The sequence below is a fragment of the Jaculus jaculus genome, chromosome 8, assembly GCF_020740685.1.
Source record: "Jaculus jaculus isolate mJacJac1 chromosome 8, mJacJac1.mat.Y.cur, whole genome shotgun sequence".
In the NCBI taxonomy this organism is placed as follows: Eukaryota; Metazoa; Chordata; class Mammalia; order Rodentia; family Dipodidae; genus Jaculus; species Jaculus jaculus.
Genome location: NC_059109.1, coordinates 81,937,133 through 81,953,234, shown reverse-complemented (window position 1 = coordinate 81,953,234; position 16,102 = coordinate 81,937,133). Strand labels below are relative to the sequence as shown.

At 41.3% G+C, this 16,102-nt stretch overlaps 1 protein-coding gene and 1 pseudogene across 1 annotated transcript in view; one reads left to right on the top strand and one right to left on the bottom strand.

The window, feature by feature from the left end:
- The window catches only part of Vps16 (VPS16 core subunit of CORVET and HOPS complexes), a 36,861-nt gene that overhangs the window by 17,596 nt on the left and 3,163 nt on the right, over positions 1–16,102 (bottom strand). The gene's annotated exons all lie outside the window — the stretch shown is intronic.
- Positions 9,013–9,854, top strand: LOC123462996 (annotated as a pseudogene).

Here is a 16,102-nt window from a genome sequence, read left to right as displayed (position 1 = left end):
TTAAAGGCAGACTCTGTTTGTACCCCCCATGCCCCGCCCCCAGGAAGGAAAACAATACAACCAAAAGGGAAACAACACAACTTAGATCAGTGCTAAGTAGCTCCTCCTGGGATCCCAAAACTTAGAGCTCATGGAAAAATAAATCTAACAACAAGGAGGGAGAAAATGAAGTAGAAACAATATACAGTTCACCAAGCAAGATAGGACTGTGCCCCCCCACCCAAGAGTTAAAGAGGAATGTAACTCAGGACTGATTTGGGGTGTCAGTGGTTTTGCTGAGCTTTGTGGTGGAACACAATTTCCATGAGGCAGGAAAGGCTCTAGAGGATCTCAGTGACTTAGACTAGTATGTGAACCTGGTTCATAAAGTGGTAAATCAAGACACAGAAAACGGAAAAGTGGAACTGTCTGGGTCACTCAAAGTAAATGTGGCAAGATGTGTGTTGGGCTAGGGTTCCTGAGGTAGGAAGCCAAATGCTGTGATGGTAAGCCTCTAGAGGCTTTAAAGCTCTTAAGAACAGTTCTTAGAATGGATAAATGATAAAATGGTGAAAAGGACTAACTAAGCTTGTTCAAAGAGTGGCACGTAGGACTTCCGGTTAAGATGGCGGCGTAGGTACCACACCAAAGCAGCGGGGGAGGGAGACCACAAAAAACCAGTAAAATACACACTTTTACTAAAAAGTGAAGTGTATAGGAAATTGAAGAAGCAGCGGAGAAGTAGAAGAGACGCAGAGCATCCAGAGCCCGCTCAGGCAGGCAAAAGCAGCCCAGGCAGCTCTGCCAACCGCACCAGCGGCGGCGCACCAGAAAGCAGCCAGGCTTGGCTTCAGCCGCAGGAAAAGCCAGGTGCGGGAGCTTCCCCTCACACCAGTGCTCTCCCCAACTCAGGAAACATGAAGGGAGAGTGGCAGTGAGCAACGGAGTAGTAGACCACGAGGTAGAAGAACATGTGGAACAGCGAGAGAACCAGAGCAGCTGCGGCTCCCTCCCCTCCCCCACCACCTGAGCCCAGCTCCAGCGAACAGAGCAGCGGTCCCGGACTGGCCACGCAAACTTGGACCATCAGCGGGACACAAGCAGCAGAGTTCGGCAGCAACATCAGCGCTCCCGCACTGGTAACAGCGGCCCCAACAGCAGCAGACCCAGGAGCAGCAGCAGCGGCAGACCCAGCAGCAGCACCTTCAGCAGCAGCAGTGGCTCCAAAAGTGGCAGCTGCAGAAGGAGAGGTGGCAGCAGCAGTGGGCCCAGCAGCAGCAGTGGCTCCAAAAGTGGCAGCTGCAGAAGGAGAGGTGGCAGCAGCAGTGGGCCCAGCAGCAGCAGTTTCAGCAGCAGCAGTTCCAGCAGCGGGGGTGCTGATCTGCAGGGCCACAGTTGCCAGGCTCGGTTTGCCCCACAGGAAAAGCCAGTGCCCAACTCCAGAAATCAGACCAGCAGCCCGCCGACCAGGCAGCAACTTGACTGAGACCAAAATCATCCAAGGTAACTGGGATTGCACCTGGGAAGGGTCACACTTGGTCACAAGCTGACTTGGATCCCTCACAGACCAGAAATCTTAACCTCTATGTTGATAGAGGATCTGGTTGTTATAATAACTACTCTGGCATACATACCTGGGGCTGTTTTTGATTGAATGGGTACAGTGTTTAGTTAACTTTTAGAATCTACCTGTATTTTATTCCACTCAACCTACTTGAATACTCCCATAGCAGGGAAACTCAACCCCTAGGAGCACCTTTGTAGATACTCTGAGAGTCTTAAGAGCCACATCTAACACCTTAAGCCTACCCTGAAAATATATAACATCAAATAAATTGATACAGCTAACAACACCCAGCTAGCTAGAAAATCCAAGCATTAACTTAATCCAAGATGCAAAAATATATACATTATAACACAAGAAACACTAAAAAGCAAGACGATATAAATCCACCTAAAAGTACTAATGCATCAAAAATGACCTCCAGTGAGAATGAGTTAGAGGAAATGTCTGAGAAAGATTTCATCAAAAGAATGATTGTAAATATGTTCAAAGAAGTCAGAGAACAAATCAAAGGAGTCAAAGAGGAACTTGAAGACGAAATCAAAGGAATCCAAGAAGATGCAGGACACCAATCTAATGAAATAAAGAAGGCAATACAAGACATAAATAAGGAAATATGTACATCATAACACAAGAAATACCAAAAGTCAAGACAATATAAATCCACCAAAAGTATTAATGCATCAGAATTGACCTCCAGTGAGATGCCTGAGAAAGATTTCAAAAGAATGATTACAAATATGCTCAAAGAAGTCAAAGAGGAAATCAAAGGAATCAAAGAGGAAATCAAAGGAATCAAAGAAGACACAAGAAACCAGTTTAATGAAATAAAGAGGTCAATATAAGACATATAAAAGGAAATAGAAATAATAAAGAAAAACCAGTCAGAATTACTAGCAATGAAGAACACAGTTAATGAAATAAAAAACTCTGTAGAAAATCTCACCAGTAGAATGGATGAAGGAGAGGACAGAATATCTAAGATAGAAGACCAGGTGGCAGATCTAATACAGTCCAACAAAGAGAAAGACAAACTTATAGAAAAGTATGAGTGGGAATTTCAAGATATTCGGGACACTATGAAAAGATCAAATATAAGAATTCAGGGCATAGTAGAATGAGAAGAATTCCACTCCAAAGGCATAGTAGGCATCTTCAACAAAATCATAGAAGAAAATTTCCCCCAAATTGGGAAAGAGGTGCCAATGCAGATACAGGAGGCCTTTAGAATCCCAGCCAGACAAAACCTGGAAAGAAACTCTCCTCGCCATATTATAATCAAACTTCCAAACACACACACCAAAGAAAAAATATTGAAAGCAGTTAGAGAGAAAAAATCAAGTTACCTACAAAAGAAAGCCCATCAGGATTACAGTAGATTATTCAACACAAACTTTTAAAGCCAGAAGGGCTTGGAGTGATATATTCCAAGTTCTGAAAGATAACAACTGTCAACCAAGGTTACTTTATCCTGCAAAGCTATCCATTCAAATAGATGGAGAAGTAAGGACATTCCATGACAAAAGCAGGTTAAAGGAGTATTTGAAGACAAAACCAGCTCTACAGAAAATACCTGATAGAATCCTCCATGCTGAAGAAAAGGAAAAGCACACATATAAGGAACCTAGAAAAAACAAGCAATACTCAAATACTAGTTAACACAAGAGAGCACAGGTAGAACCGGAAACACACAAAAAAAAAAAAAAAAAAAAAGGCAAACATAAATACACACCGTTCAATAATATCAATTAATATCAACGGCCTCAATGCCCCAACCAAAAGACATAGGTTTTCAGACTGGGTTAAAAAGCAGGATCCTACAATTTGTTGTCTCCAAGAAACTCACCTTTCTACAAAGGATAGACATTATCTTAGGGTGAAAGGTTGGAAGATGGTGTTTCAACCAAATGGCCCTAGAAAACAAGCAGGGGTTGCTATACTAGTATCTGACAAGGTAGACATCAGTCCAACGTTAGTCAAGATAAAGGTCACTTTATATTGATTAAGGGCACACTCCAACAGGAGGACATTACAATCTTAAACATATATGCACCTAATATGGGGGCTCCCAAATTCATCAAACAAACACTATTAGAACTAAGGTCACAGATAACATCAAACCCAGTAGTGGTGGGTGACTTTAACGCCCCACTCTCATCAATTGACAGGTCATCCCGGGAAAAAATAAACAGAGAGGCATCTGGACTAAATGAGGTCATAGAAGGAATGGACCTAACAAATATATACAGGACATTTCATCCAAAGGCTGCAGAATATACATTCTTTTCAGCAGCACATGGAACATTCTCTAAAATACACCACATATTAGGACACAAAGCAAATCTTAACAAATTCAGAAAAATTGAAATAATTCCTTGCATTCTATCTGACCACATGGAATTAAACTCTATCTGTCCACATGGAATTAAACTACAAATCAGTAGCAAGAAAGGCTATAGAGCATACACAAAATCATGGAAACTAAACAATACACTACTAAATGATGAATGGGTCAATGAAGAAATCAAGAAGGAAATCAAAAAAATCATAGAGTCAAACGATAATGGGAATACAACATATCAAAATCTTTGGGACACAATGAAGGCAGTTCTAAGAGGTAAATTTATAGCCTTAAGTGCCTATATTAAGAAATTAGAAAGGTCACAAATAAATGACCTAATGCTTCACCTTAAAGCCTTGGAAAAAGAAAAACAAGGCAAACCAAAAATCAGTAGGCGGGAAGAAATAATAAAGATTAGGGCAGATATTAATGAAATAGAAACAACAACAACAACAAAAAAAACAATCCAAAGAATTAATGAAACAAAGAGTTGGTTCTTTGAAAGGATAAACAAGATTGATAAACCCTTAGCAAATCTGACCAAAAGAAAGAGAGAAGAGACACAAATTAATAAAATCAGAGATGAACAAGGTAACATCACAACAGATTCCAGAGAAATTCAAAAAATCATAGGGACATACTATAAAAGCATATATTCCACAAAGTATGAAAATCTGAAAGAAATGGATGCGTTCCTTGATTTATATGACCTACCTAAATTAAATCAAAATGAGATTAATCACTTAAATAGACCTATAACAAACATGGAGATCCGAACAGTTATCAATAATCTCCCAACTAAAAAAAGCCCAGGTCCAGATGGATTCACTGCTGAATTTTACCAGACCTTTAAGGAAGAGCTAATACCATTGCTTCTTAAGCTTTTCCAGGGAATAGACAAGGAATTCTACAGAATTCCTCCTATGAGGCCAGCATCACCCTGATACCAAAACCAGGCAAAGATAGAACAAAAAAAGAAAATTACAGACCAATCTCCCTCATGAACTTGATGCAAAAATTCTCAACAAAATATTGGCAAACAGAATACAAGAGTATATCAAAAAGATCATTCACCCTGACCAAGTAGGTTTTATCCCAGAGATGCAGGGATGGTTCAATATACACAAATCTATAAATGTAATACATTATATAAACGGGTTGAAGGTCAAAAATCACATGATCATCTCATTGGACGCAGAGAAAGCATTTGACAAAATCCAACATCTCTTCATGATAAAAGTCCTACAGAGACTGGGAATAGAAAGAACATATCTCAATATAATAAAAGCTACTTATGACAAGCCTACAGCCAACATATTACTAAATGGGGAAAAACTGGAAGCTTTTCCACTAAAATCAGGAACAAGACAAGGGTGTCCACTGTCCCCACTTTTATTTAATATAGTTTTGGAAGTCTTAGCCATAGCAATAAGGTAAGAGACACACATAAAAGGGATACAAATTGGAAAGGAAGAAATCAAGTTATCATTATTTGCAGATGACATGATTGTATACATAAAGGATCCTAAAAACTCTACTAGCAAACTGTTAGAGCTGATCAAAACCTACAGTAATGTAGCAGGATACAAAATAAATACACAGAAATCAGTAGCCTTCATATATGCTAACAACAAACACACAGAGGATGAAATCAGAGAATCGCTCCCATTCACAATTGCATCAAAAAAAATAAAGTACCTTGGAATAAACCTAACCAAGGAAGTAAAGAATCTCTACAATGAGAACTTTAAAGCACTCGAGAGAGAAATTGCAGAAGACACTAGAAAGTGGAGAAACATCCCCTGTTCCTGGATTGGAAGAATCAGTATTGTGAAAATGGCAATCTTACCAAAAGCAATCTACACATTTAATGCAATTCCTATCAAAATTCCAAAAGCATTATTCATGGAAATAGAAAAAACAATCCAAAAATTCATTGGGAATCATAAAAAACCTCGAATATCTAAAATAATACTGAGCAACAAAAATAAGGCTGGTAGTATCACCATACCTGATTTTAACCTATACTACAGAGCCATAGTAACAAAAACAGCGTGGTACTGGCACAAAAACAGACATGTAGATCAATGGAACAGAATAGAGGACCCAGATGTAAGCCCAAGTAGCTATAGCCACCTGATATTCGATAAAAATGCCAAAAATACTCATTGGAGAAAAGACAGTCTCTTCAGCAAATGGTGTTTTGAAAACTGGATATATATCTGCAGAAGGATGAAAATAGATTCTTCTCTCTCGCCATGCACAAAATTAAGTCCAAATGGATTAAAGACCTTAACATCAGACCTGAAACTCTGAAACTGCTAGAGGACAAAGTAGGGGAAACCCTCCAACATATTGGTCTTGGCAAAGACTTTCTGAATACAACCCCAATTGCTCAGGCAATAAAACCACAGATTAATCACTGGGACCTCATGAAATTACAAAGACTTTGCACTGCAATGGACACAGTGAAAAAAGCAAAGAGGCAACCTACAGAATGGGAAAAAATCTTTGCCAGCTATATATCTGATAGAGGATTAATATCTAGGATATACAAAAAACTGAAAAAGTTAAATAATAAGGAATCAAACAAGCCAATCAAAAAATGGGCTATGGAGCTAAATAGAGCATTCTCAAAGGAAGAAATACGAATGGCATATAAGCACCTAAAAAAATGTTCTATGTCACTAGTCATCAGGGAAATGCAGATTAAAACTACATTGAGATTCCATCTCACTCCTGTCAGATTGGCCACCATCATGAAAACAAATGATCATAAATGTTGGCGGGGATGTGGAAAAAAAGGAATCCTTCTACACTGCTAGTGGGAATGCAATCTGGTCCAGCCATTGTGGAAAACAGTGTTGAGGTTCCTAAAACAGCTAAAGATTGACCTACCATACGACCCAGCTATAGCACTCCTAGGCATATATCCGAAGGACTCATCTCATTTCCTTAGAAGTATGTGCTCAACCATGTTTATTACTGCTCAATTTATAATAGCTGGGAAATGGAACCAGCCTAGATATCCCTCAACTGATGAGTGGGTAATGAAGATGTGGCACATTTATACAATGGAGTTCTACTCAGTGGTAACAAAAAATGAAGTTATGAAATTTGCAAAAAATGGATGGACCTGGAAAGGATTATATTAAGTGAGGTAACACAGGCCCAGAAAGCCAAGCGCCACATGTTCTCTCTCATATGTGGATCCTAGCTACAGATGACTGGGCTTCTGCATGAGAATGAAAATACTTAGTAGCAGAGGCCAGTAAGTTAAAAAGGAGACATAAAGGGAAGAGAAAGGAAGGGAGGAGGGTACTTAATAGGTTGATATTGTATATATTTATTTAAGTACAATGATTGTGATGGGGAGGTAATATGATGGAGAATGGAATTTCAAAGGAGAAAGTGGGGGGGGGGAGGGAGGGAATTAACATGGGATTTTTTTCTATAATCATGGAAAATACTAATAAAAATTAAAAAAGAAAAAAAGAAAAAAAAAGTGTCAAGTATCTCCCGAGTGAGCTGAATACATTTCTCTCCTATTAAAAAAAAGTACACTGGGCCAAACATGGTGGTGCACACTTTTAATCCCAGCACTTGCAAGGCAGAGCCTGGAGGATCACCATGAGTTTGAGGCCACCCTGAAACTATATAGTGAATTCCAGGTCAGCCTGAGCTAGAGTGAGACCCTACCTCAAAAAAAAAAAAAAAAAAAAAAGTATACTGGGGATGGAGATTTTTCACCCTGGTGGGGGTCTTCACAGCAGCCAGGTGTGGCCAGTGGAGGGGCAATAGCAGTGGCAGTCCTAAATCTATCAGACCTGGGGGAGAACCAGACTGAGCAGCAGGCAAGGGTGCAACCTTAGTCCTGGGTTGGGCAGAATAGCTTGAAAAGGCCACACTGAGCACCTTGGTGTGGGGAGATGCAAGGCAGCCCCTGAGAAGTGACCCAGGATAAGGAAGAGATATGACTCATGGAAAATGATTGTGGATTATAGAGAGCTAGGTAAAGTAATGCCTCCTGTACATTCAGTTGTCCCTAACACTGTTCTTTTGAGGAAAGAATTAATATAAGCAATGCAATCTTTGCATGCTGTATTGACCGTGCTCAATATTTTTATTCAGTATTCCCTTAGCTGCTACTCCAGACATTAATTGGCACCTGCTTAGAATGAACAATGTTTGGGCCTTCAGAGATCCTAACTAAAAAAGGTTTTATGGGGCTGGAGAGATTGCACAGAGGTTAGGCACTTCCTTACAAAGCCTGATGGTCCAAGTATGATTCCCCAGTACCCACATAAAGTCAAATACACAAAATGGCATGACCATCTGAAGTTTGTTTGCAGCGGCAAGAGGCCCTGGTGCACCCATTCTCTCTCTCTCCCTCTTTCTCTCCTTGCAAATAAATAAAAATATTTTTAAATAAAGGTTTTATGACATAAATGGTATAGTGGTGATATTTTATAGATTTGGAAAAAATACTTGAGAGACATACAAGTGCACCTGAAGGAATGAAGACAGATCAATGCCCACAGGTGAGAGGGCTGGGCACAGCAGTAAAAGTATGGGGGAACTGTAGTTGGGGTAGTAGGTATACTATACCAGGTTACTGAAAAAAAAAACTATATAGTTTGGTAAGGAGAGGTGCCACTTGGCATTGGGAGACAATGGCTCAAGAAGCTTTTTGGCAGGCTAGGATACTTACAGAACAGGCTAAATAGCTGTATGCCTTGATACCCCAATGTCCTGTTGGCTAAGAATCCCAGAGGGCTATAGCTGGGAGCCGTGGCAGAAACAATCTAAATAAACTGACATAAAATCCATTACTGTTTATAATCATGGAAAATGTTAATAAAAATTAAATTAAAAAAATCTAGGATAAAATAAATAAATAAATAAAAATAAAATCCATTACTGGCTCCACCTCAAAAACAGTAACAATCTGCAGGTCTCATCATCAATGCCATGCAGCTTGTGCTGGGACAAGTGCTTGTTCTTTCTTTTTAAAAAATATTTTAGAGCCCTCCCTCTCGCCGCGTCGCCGGTACCCGTGCTGCCCGCTCCACCTCGCTTCTCCTCTCCCCACGGAGGCCCTGGGGTCCCCAAGCGAGAAGCGGGGACCATGTTCCGACGCAAGCTGACTGCTCTACCACAACCCGACCGGCTTCAACTGCAAAGATGAAACAGAATTTAGAAACTTTATTGTTTGGCTGGAAGACCGGAAAATCAGACACTACAAGATTGAAGACAGAGGTAATTTAAGAAACATCCACAGCAGTGACTGGCCCAAGTTTTTTGAAAAGTATCTCAAAGATGTTAACTGTCCTTTCAAGATTCAGGATTGACAAGAAGCAATTGACTGGCTTCTTGGTTTAGCTGTTAGACTTGAATATGGAGATAATGCTGAAAAATACAAGGACTTAGTACCTGATAATACAAAAAATACTGACAATGCAGCTAAAAATGCAGAGCCATTGATCAACTTGGATGTAAATAATCCTGATTTTAAGGCTGGTGTAATGGCTTTGGCTAACCTCCTTCAGATCCAGCGCCACGATGATTATCTGGTGATGCTTAAGGCAATTCGCATTTTGGTTCAAGAGCGTCTGACACAGGATGCAGTTGCTAAAGCAAATCAAACAAAAGAGGGTTTACCTGTTGCTTTAGGCAAACATATTCTTGGTTTTGACACAGGAGATGCAGTTCTTAACGAAGCTGCTCAGATTCTGCGATTGCTGCATAAGCTCAGAGAGCTGCAGACAAAAATTAATGAAGCCATAGTAGCTGTTCAGGCAATTATTGCTGATCCAAAGACAGATCACAGACTGGGCAAAGTTGGAAGATGAACATGTCAGAATTTCAACTTCTTACCTACTAAGCACTGTTAAGAACCATGTACACTGCTGGCATGTGTTTGGAAATCAAATGTCACATTTTCAAGGGAGGAATCCCAGAAAATTGACTATGTTCTAGAGATTTACCACCATTGCTTTCTTCTTTAATAAAGTTTGGAAAGTTCAGGGAAAAAAAAAAAAAAAATATATATATATATATATATATTTTAGCTGGGCATAGTGGCACATGCCTTTAATCCCCGCACTTGGGAGGCAGAGGTAGGAGGATTGCCATGACTTCAAGGCCACCTGAGACCACACAGTGAATTCCAGGTCAGCCCGAGCTAGAGTGAGACCCTGCCTCGAAAAACAAAACAAAAAAATATATACTTATTTTTTTATTTAGAGAGAGAGAGAGGGAGGGGGAGAGAGAGAGAGAGAGAGAGAGAGAGAGAGAGAGAGAGATGGGCACACCAGGGCTCCTAGCCACTGCAAATGAACTCCAGAAGCATGTGCCACCATATGCATCTGGCTTACATAGGTTCTGGGGAGTTGAACCTGGGTCCTTAGGCTTCGCAGGCAAGTGCCTTAACCACTAAGACATCTCTTCAGCCCCCAAAGTGCTTTTTCAAAAAAGGGGAGTCTCCCCTATAATTAAACCAATAGCTCTTGAGGGCTCACGGTACATTAGGGAGAAGAATTTAAGAACAAGAAGGGATGGGTTGTTGCATGAGCTGTTCTCCCAGAAAAACAACTGTTGTCATCTTTATCAGAGCAGCTGGGAGCACCCATGAGAGAATCAAGATTAGGTCTCTTGACATTTCCCATAAAAGAAAAGGCACAGGGAGGGTCATCAGACCCTCCCCTGAGATTGCAGGTAACCCCTGTGCTATGATGCCATGATGCATGAGGTTTTGGGGCCTCAAGGGAAGACGGTATATATAAGGTCCATCAAAGGACAGTCAGAGAGCTCCATCTAAGCAGTGGTAGGGAAGTGATCTAGGCTAGATTAAGACCTTTTAAAATTTTTCTTAACCTTTACAGTTCAATTTACTATATATAGAAATCATTTGGGTTTTAAGCCTTCACTTAAAATTTTGAACTGAGGGCTGGAGAGATGGCTTAGCAGTTAAGCGCTTGCCTATGAAACCTAAGGACCCCGGTTCAAGGCTCAATTCCCCAGGACCCATGTTAGCCAGATGCACAAGGGGGCACACGTGTCTGGAGTTCATTTGCAGTGGCTGGAAGCCCTGGCGCGCCCATTCTCTCTCTCTCTCTATCTGCCTCTCTCTCTCTGTCACTCTCAAATAAAAAATGAACAAAAAAACTTTTTAAAAATTTTGAACTGAGATTACACTATTATATAAAAAAAGATTTTACATTAATTATTGTTGGAAATACCAAACTGAAATACATAGGTTTAAATTTAAAATTTATGGCAAGCAGTCTTCAAATACAATACAGATTTATTTTTAAAGTTAATATATCATCCACATGTAACATTTGCGATTCTGGGCTGTTTCACATCCAATAGTTCTCCTATATAAATGGCAAAATTGAAATGCTATGAAACTCAAGCCTGAATAGTCACCAAGCCTAGGACTCAAAGTTGTTAAATCTCTTTAAATTTTTATTTATTGGAGAGAGGAAGGAGAGAGACAGAATGGGTATGCCAGGGCCTCTACCCACTGAAAACAAAACTCCAGACACATGCAACAACATGTGCATCTGGCTTACATGGGTTCTGGGGAATTGAACCTGGGTCCTTGGGTTTTACAGGCAAATGCCTTAACAGCTAAGCCATCTCTCCAGTCCTAGGATAAGACTTTAAAATAATTTTTTTAATTTTTACTTATTTATTTTTGAGTGACAGAGAGATGAAGAGACAGATAAGATAGAGAATGGGCATGCCAGGGCCTCCAGCCATTGCAAACAAACTCCAGATGCATGCGCCACCTTGTGCATCTGGCTTACATGGGTCCTGGGGAATCAAGCCTTGAACCGGGGTCCTTAAGCTTCACAGGCAAGCACTTAACCACTAAGCAATGTCTCCAGCCCAAGGATAAGACTTTTTGACGTTAGGGTTGCTGGGAGGAAGGGATGTTCTTCACATTCCTGTAAGCAAGCACTAGCCCATGCTCTGTAGTGAAGCCCAATAAGTTTATTAGTTCACCAGAGTGAACTCTGGTTGAATCAAATTTTGGTCTGTCAGGTGCCCTGACTGGGACAGTAGTGCTCATAAGTTTCTCCTCAGAAAAGATTTCACAAAACAAAACTCTTGGGCTGGAGAGATGGCTTAGCAGTTAAGCGCTTGCCTGTGAAGTCTAAGGACCCAGGTTTGAAGCTTGATTCCCCAGGACCCACGTTAGCCAGATGCACAAGGGGACGCACGCATCTGGAATTCGTCAGCAGTGGCTGGAGGCCCTGGCGCGTGCTCGCTCGCTCTCTCTCTCTCTCTCTCTCTCTCTCTCTCTCTCTCTCTCTGCCTCTTTGTCTGTCGCTCTCAAATAAGTAAATAAAAATAAACCAAAAAAAAACAACTCTTGATTAGGTCAGAGTCCTCATGCTCTAACTGCTTCCCAAAAGCCCAACTGGCAATCAAACCCCCAATATATAGTTTGTTGGGGTAATATTCCACATCTAAACCATAATATCTAAGTGACTGACATCTCAGTAACAGCACTAACTAGGAACCAACAACCCCCCCCCCTTTTTTTTTCTTTACTCAAGGTAGGGTTTCACTCTAGTCCAGGCTGACCTGGAATTCACTATGTATTCTCAAGATGGCCTTGAACTCAGTGATCCTCCTACCTCTGCCTCCCAAGTGAGCCCACACCCTCCTGAGGATAGCATTGTCTTATACTTTGAATCAGTGATGATTACATGGTGTTGTCTCCTCCATAGTCAGACTGCATGGACTTGGAATCAAAGGGTTGATGTGGGAATGGTTCCCTCATTGTTACACTTAGGATGTTGCTTCTAATCCCAGGAACTTTGTGAACTATTGGCTTGAAAAGCTGAGTCTCCAAGGAGTGGATACTTCTACCAGGAGAAACAACAATGGATTTACTGAACTGAATGGTAAGAAGGGGGGGGGGGGGGGGGGGTCAGCTAACTTGGGCTCTTATGCTACTGAGTCCAAAGGAATAAAAAAGAAATGGGTTAGTCCACTGGCTGAAGTTATTCTGCTTTCAAAGGAAACTGAGTTGCTGCTACATATGGAAGCAAGACAGACTTGGCTGAAATCCAGGGAATCCTCTGGGTACCTCTTAGTATGTTTAGCCCCAACAGTACAGTTCAGTGAAAAACTCCAGTATTCACGAAAAGCAGAATGGTTGAGGAATGAAGGCTTGGGTCACTGCACTAGGTAAAGAACCACAGCACAGGAAGTTCTGATTAAAGGCAAGGAAATATGGGATATGCAGTTCCAGATGGAAGCTGCAAGTATCAGCTATGACAGCACAATCAATTATAGAAATGACTGAGGTCACTGTCCATATCTTCTCTACACATGTATGTAGCCTTTATCTTCTTTGCTTCTTTTTAATTAAATGCACAAATTACTGGAGATAGCAACTTTACAACTTGTTTGTTTGTTTTCAAGGTAGAGTCTCGCTCTAGCCCAGGCTGACCTGGAATTCACTATGTAGTCTCAGGGTGTCCTTCAACTCACAGCAATCATCCTACTTCTGCCTCCTGAGTGCTGGGATTAAATAAGGCATGTGCCACCATGCCCAGCTAACTGTACAACTTTTTAGATAATAAAATATTCAATATGACAGTGACTCAATTTGAATTGTAATTAATACAGTGGTGGATATAATGACTTAACATTGTATGTCTTCTCATTTTGGGAAAGAGCCCTGCTCCTTTATAAGAACAGAAGTATTTTGTTAAGAAGAAATATGCACGTGTTTTACTGTTGTAAAGGACTTTAAGCTGGGCATGGTGGCTCACACTATAATGCCATCACTTGGGAGGCTGAGGGAAGAGGATCACTATGAGTTTTACGTCAGCGTGAATTACAGAGTGAGTTCTAGGTTAGCGTGGAATAAAGTAAGAATCTTCTAAAAAACACTAACAAAAAATAAAAATAAAGTAGTTCAAAAGTGTATAGAAGGCTACAATGTGAAATCTGAGCAAAAGCACAGACTGTCAGTTCCCAATTTATTGCCTCTGCTCCAAATTTGCCCTTCAAAGCATGCTCTAGTAGATGGATGCTCTAGGGCTACTTTCCAGCAACTGCAGTCTATAGGCAGAGAGGGTTTAAGGACTCCTACTAGTGTTCTACAGTAGTCATGAGCCTACAAGAAAGGCTTGGCCTGATTGGTACCCACCTTCCTGTAACTCCTCTACTGTATGCTGCAGTTCTCCTGCTCACACAGCTACTCCCACCTGGTGGCAAGTCCATGAACTATGGCTCATATAAAAGCCATCTATGTTCAAGAGAGTAACTTCCTGCTTCTCAGAGGCTAAGGATCAACTCTGACCAATACACCACGGAGTCAAGCTCAGATAAGGGCTGAGGTGTGTTCACTCCAATGAAGGATATCACCGATCAGACCAAAGTAAGGAATCAATGAGAAGAAAGAGTAGCAAGCACAGATCAGGGCAGGGGAGAAGATCAGACAAGGACCTACTGAACAGGTTATTTACTACTGATTGATTAATTTTTGAAAAAGGGTCTCATTGTGTAGCCCAGGCTGGCTTTGAACTCTCAAACATGTTCTCAGCCTAGCAAGGATTAAAGGTGTTAGGATTACAGGTGTGGGATCTGAGCATGCTTGAAATCTGACAGCACTTTGGGACGGGGAAGGCAAAAGGTAATGTAGACCAGTGTTCTCCAGATTGAATTCCAAGCTCCACCCCTGGTATTATGGAGTAGACTTGGCCTAAGAGCTTAAATTCGGCCAGCATCTCCAGGGGTCCTGAAGAAACAGACTTTTTTGTGTGTGGAGGCAGGGGGACGGGGGAGAGTGGCATATGGTGTCTGAGGAGGAAGGGTGACAAGGACATGGCTGCACAGAGGTACAACTTCTCAATGAGTCAGGAAAAAGCAGGTTTGGTCAGTGGAAACGTAGGTCTTTCCATATAATGACCTTCAGTTTTCTAAGAAGCACAAAGTAAAATTAGCTGTTGGGAACAAAGGACAAAAAGACTTCAATTTTCAGTATTTCCACAGCAGTTATTCACAATTGCTTCATTATGTGACCTTTCATAAGTTGACCTCTTATGATGAGTTATTCCATAAAACAGGATCATGGGAGCCCAGCTAACATTGTGAGCATAGAACTGAGGTTATCCTCAACCTGTTCACTATATGATCCTCATGGCAGCACTTTGTAGTCTTGGTAGAGATACAGAGATTGTGAAAGATCTACAGGGGGCTGGTTCTAAATCAGCCAGGTGCAACCACAGAACAAAGGAATAAGGTCATAGAGAAGAGACAAGTATAATAATATAATAACTGCAATATACCTTTTTCGCCAAGATGGCGCCAATAGTGAAGAAGGAAACTCCTGCCCCTCCCAAAGCTGAAGCCAAAGCAAAGGCTCTGAAAGCCAAGAAGGCCATGCTGAAAGAGGTCCACAGCCACAAAAAAGAAGATACGCACATCACCCACCTTGCAGCGACCCAAGACACTGTGCCTCCAGAGGCAGCCTAAATACCCTCAGAAGAGCACCCCATGAGAAACAAGCTTGACCACTATGCCATCATCAAGTTCCCCCAACCACCAAGTTGGCCATGAAGAAGACAGAAGACAACACACTAGTGTTCACTGTGGACGTTAAGGCTAACAAGCACCAGATCAAACAGGCTGTGAGGAAACTCTATGACATTGATGTGGCCGAGATCACGACCCTGATCAGGCTTGATGGAAAGAAGAAGTCCTACGTTCAGCTGGCTCACAATTATAATACTTTGGATGTTGCCAACAAAATTGGGATCATCTGGGCTGGAGAGATGGCTTAGCGGTTAAGTGCTTGCCTGTGACACCTAAGGACCCCGGTTTGAGGCTCAATTCCCCAGGACCCACGTTAGTCAGATGCACATGGGGGTGCATGCGTCTGGAGTTCATTTGCAGTGGCTGGAAGCCCTGGCGCGCCCATTCTCTCCCTCTCTGCCTCTTTCTCTATCTGTCGCTCTCAAATAAACAAATAAAAATAACAAAAAAAATTTTTTTTAATGGGATCATCTAAACGGATCCAGCTAGTTAATTCTAAATACACCTTTTTCACTATAACAAAAAAAATAAATAAATAACTGCAATACAAAACTGAAATGACATGAGCTGTCTCTTGTAGATGAACAGGGAAAGAAATGTCTACAAAAGGGGGCTCTACATGGGCTGAGACGGGTTCATAGCTGTCTGAATGT